We start from the raw sequence: 4,920 nt of genomic DNA, 5'->3' as shown, positions 1-4,920 counted from the left end.
ACATGAACAAAAACTGCAGAACCTCACTATGTAGCGAAGAAATGCAAATTCAAACAAGATATATAAGTTTACCCATCATCTGGGCTAGAATATAAATTCAAGTCCTGTGCACTGTTGACAATGCTCAGGGAATAAGTAGTCCCGTTCGCTTCCAGGGGTCCAGTCTTTCTACGTGAGAACGAGGTGAAAAGTATCAAAATCCTAAAAAAGAAAAAAAAAAGTCCATGATCTGGAGAATCTGAAAGATCGCCCTGGAATTAGCAATTCTGCTTCCAAGAACGGACTCCAAGAAGACAGACGATGAAAACAAGGTACCGCAAATAAATTCGAGTGCTTACCACGTGGCACAAAGTCCCCTGAGTCCTTTAGATGTATGGTTTCATTCAGCCCTTGTCATAATCCTATGTCCCGCTTTCCACAAAGCAGGAGGACCTGACATGCTCAGCGACTTCAGACTGTGAAAAACCTACACGTACAGATGGCAAACTGTAGCCCACGTATGCAATGGAAAACATCACAGTCGTTACCTAGGATTCATAGGTGCTCATCTGTTCATATTAAAAATGTTCGTTTGAATTGTTAAATAAAATGTTATAGAACGGTATTAAAATCATACAGCTATGCATACGTCTGCATAGGAAAATAGCCCAGTTATGTCTCTAATGGCTTTCTCTAAGCAGTGGGATTTCAAATCAGTTGTGTTCTAAAAGGGGTAAGACACATGTAAACACAGGGATGTCCCTAAACATCGTAGGGGAAAGAAGTCTAATTTCAACTAAGTTACTCAGAACAATACACTTAATTCAAATTATCCCTAATACTGCAGTTGCCTTGAAACCTTCAGGATCAGACCGGAATCTGCTAGAAGAAAATGTAGGACTTTTTTATCTGTGTCGTCTGAGACATTCCCTACACTTTGTTGGCACAGCAATTTGCAGTGACAGTCAGTGAACTCACGATCTGTGTTTCAGAAAATCATCTCCCTGGGCTCTCCACAAGCTAGAAGAGAAATGGGGTGAACACACTTGCTGAGCGAATAGGCCTCAGGCCTACGCTTCAACCCTAGAGCCGTGAGCTGTAAATCCTGACCACACCCACGGGCCGTGTCCCCGCCATGGGATGGTGAACGTACGTGACTTTGTGTCCACGGCTGAGCAAGAGCTGTGGCCAGCAGGATTTGGGTTCAACGAAAGCACGCCTTTCTTGCAGAGAATGGCCAACAGGTTAATTCATTTTTTTATCACTTCCACAAAATTTATTGATGACCACACAGTGCATTGGGTGTGGGAGAAAAGGGGGACAGATCAAGTCCTCGTCCTTAAAGAGGGGCCGGGGTTGTGGGGAGACAGTACCTCGTGCTAAGGGCCACTCTATGCATTGGGCACACCAGGGGCAGAAGTGCCGGAGAGTCTGTCTGGGGGTCAGGGAGGCTCCACGTGGAGGGAGACCGCGAGGCAATCCGTGGTTGCTGACTTACTAGGTGCTGGGCACCCTGAGAGACAGAAAAAGAACTAGGCATGATCAGTGTTAGGAACTCTATTCAGGGAGCTGAAGCCTGGATCTTGGCATTTATCTTTTCTGCCCTGCAGAATTCTGGAAAATACCTCTCGAGATCCTTTACCAGTAGGGAGGGGAGGTAGAGAATTTACCCGTGAAAGCAACCTCCACTTCTACGTAGGGATCTCTGATGAGCTAGACAGGAGAACATTCCAGATCTCCCAGATCTTGGGAGCTGGGTGCTCACGTGTGCCTCTCCTGGTTAGCGGCCCACACACCCACCTCGCTCTCATACTCAGCTTCGGATGAACAGAGAGACAGGCCAGAGGGAAGGAGTGGGGGGCGGGCAGGGGGATGGGGAGCATGTGGGAGGGATGGGTGAGACCCTCCCTAGGTTTTCTTATGGGCTAGGAACAAAATACACCAGAGAGCAAGGCGACAAGCTGGGTGAGGCGGTGGGGGTGGTGGGCGCTTCTGCTGAGCCATAGCTCAGCTCGGAGAAATGGCTAAGATGGAAAGTTTTATGTAAGGAATATAGAGCCACAGTTCAAAAAAGAAAAAAAGAAAAGCAAACCCAAATAGTGTTCATACCGCTATTTTATACCTGCTCAAAGTCCAGGGGGTGGATACACCTTCTAGAATAAGCGAGAAAGGAGGGAAAGCCTATTTCCCCAATCTCGGCTGGCCCAACCTGTCTGTCCCACCTTGCCTCCCGGAACCCAAACCCTCAACCAGCTCTCTTTCAGCGTCGGGCTCCTTTCTTTGTTAAATTCCCACGAAGCCAGGCCGGGCAATGAGAGCCGAGCGCTATTTCCTACAGGCCCGGGCTTCCGCTTGTCTGCTCCATCCACCGTCCCCGCCCCCCCAACCCTTCAGCCCGTGTTAGCAGCTTCCCTCACCCGATTTCCACTGTAATGAAAAACACTTCGCACAGTACCTTGGGTTCACGTTGTATTTTCAGAGAGGGTCGGAAAGGGTAACGAGTGAGGTTTCTAAAGAGAGAGCCCGTATTCCAGGAACTTGAGAGGCACACAGGGCCGCCTTCTCTTAACTTAGCGGGACGGCCATATGCTACAGTGACAGACCACCGACCGTCTGCCGTGTGGCTCGGGGCTCCTGCCTGGCTCCTGTCGCATGTCCCGTACAGGTCAATGCACGGTGCGCTCCAGCCGCTGGGCTTACGGAGGCCCCACCGTCTTGGAGCTGCACCCTCTAGAACCATCTCCGAGTGCTTAGAGCAGGGGAAGAGAGAATGGAGAACCGCAGATGTGCTTTGCATTGCCTTGGCTGAAAGGAAGGCACATCACTTCCCTCCCATTTCATTGATCACAACTGACCACGTGACCCCGCCCACTTGCCCCTGGCCTGTTCTGTGCGCCCCACTATCTCTGAGGCACTTCCTTTCCTCCGTGCGGTCACCATGCCAGGGACGACGTTGTGACGACTTGCTTGTGCAGCTGTGTTGCCTCTCTGGGCTCTACCCTTTCGAGGACTTCGTTACTTTGCTGTAACGCGGGTGCCTAGTGTAGGGGCCGCTACACGGTAGGTGTCCAGTGTTTGTGGACTGAATGGGCCACGGCTGAAAGTCAGGTAACCTGAAAAGAAGGCGGAGGCAGTCCTGGGAAGGGTCTGGGTAGGAGGAGACACCAAGAAAATAATCCTGTAAGTTTTTGTTTTGTTTTATTTATTTATTTTTTAAAAGATTTTATTTATTTATTTGACAGACAGAGATCACAAGTAGGCAGAGAGAGAGAGAAGGGAAAGCAGGCTCCCCGCCGAGCAGAGAGCCCAATGCGGGGCTCTATCCCAGGACCCTGAGATCATGACCTGAGCCGAAGGCAGAGGCTTAACCCACTGAACCACCCAGGCGCCCCTAATCCTCTAAGTTTTTAAAGCTAATGCAAACATAGTGGAAACTTCTACACGTGACCAGTTCCTCGAGGGGGTACAAGGTGTCCAGCAAAGAGAAGACACATATATACAAGGGAAACAGCCCCCCACCCCGGGTTCCAAGTAGCTTTGGGGAAAAATCCCAATCCTAGAGCAGTTTCATGAATCCACTAGGTACGGAGGGAAGGGTTTGACCTGTCCTAATATGTTTTTTGGAGCTACATAAGAGTAGGGTGCTTTCCTGGGTTACCACGGAAAGACTTTGATCAGTCCACCCGGTTTCTGATCATAGAAAACTAAAAGGGCTTTCTTAACCCGACGTAATCGCTGCTGGTTGAGAAAACCGTCTGTTTTATTGGCCCTGGCTGCAAAACAAGTGGGTTCGTCTAGATTCTAGAAATATCCAAGGACACTCTCTGTTCTAAGTCGGGTGACTACCCATTCAGGTCTGTATCTGTTTTTCCTGGTTAACTTTTTAATAGCATATTTTATAATTCACTCCCAGAGCGGTTTCAGTTTGGATGGTAAGTTGCAAGGTCATCTTAGTAACAAGTGACATTAACTGGCTGGCTGAAAAAAAAAGGTGACCGTGGGTCCTAGGAAGGGACAGAGGAACAAACATTTCCGTTGGCGGACACACCCAGCTAGTGCTGGGCACCTGGAGGGCCTGTTTCTGGACTGAGAGGTGCCCCCCCCCACCCCAAAGGGAGGAAGCCCAGGTGCTTCAACCACTTCCTGATTGGCAAGGTATGGGTTCAACGAAAAAAGGTCGGGAGTGGGCTCCTCGCGGGGCCATCTGCTCTCCTCCTGTCCTTAGGAAGGCGCTGGAGGCATCAGCGGATCAGTTCCTTCTGCGTAAAACCGGACAGCGGGGTTTACCTCCAAAGGCTGTTCGTCTTCGTGAACAGTGGCCACTTTGATCCCATCGCCGCCGAACTGAAGACAACACAAGTTAGGAGAACGCCCGTGGAGGGAGGCTCCTGATTCTCCCAGCTACTACTCCCGAGCCGAGGACTCGAGCAGTCAGTGCCCACAGTCTGACTTGGAGAGGAGGAGACGGACACTTGGGGGGAGGGCTTGCACAAGGTCACAGAACTAGACGGCTGGAGAAAAGGCTGACCCCAGGAAGTCTGGTTCAAAGCCCCGCGCTCCAAGCACACGAGGGGCCCCGAGCCGGCTCTTCCGACTCCCTAGCAAGTGCTCTCCTCGGCCCACACAGCCCTGCAGAATCTACCCCCCCACCTCACCCCACCCCCGCGGAGGAGGCCACGCACAACAAAAGGCAGGGCGAGGGCTGGCGAACCCCGCCCGGGTCCCGCAGAAGGCGCAGAGCGGCCCCCGGCACGCCGCCCGGGCACGGGGGGCAGCGTCCTCCTCCCTTCGGGGCAGAAACAGTCCCCTTCCAGACTCGCTCGCGGGGCGGGGAGGAAGCGCGGAGCCCGGGTCCGGCTCGGGGTCCCCGCGAGGCCGCCGGGGGCTGCGCCCCGCGCCCCCCCGCCCGGGGCCGAGCGCCCAGGGCGGCCCCCAGCCCCC

Source organism: Enhydra lutris, unplaced genomic scaffold (assembly GCF_002288905.1).
Source record: "Enhydra lutris kenyoni isolate GAN:26980312 unplaced genomic scaffold, ASM228890v2 scaffoldscaffold29, whole genome shotgun sequence".
Taxonomy (NCBI): domain Eukaryota; kingdom Metazoa; phylum Chordata; class Mammalia; order Carnivora; family Mustelidae; genus Enhydra; species Enhydra lutris.
Note: the sequence above shows the minus strand (reverse complement) of the source record.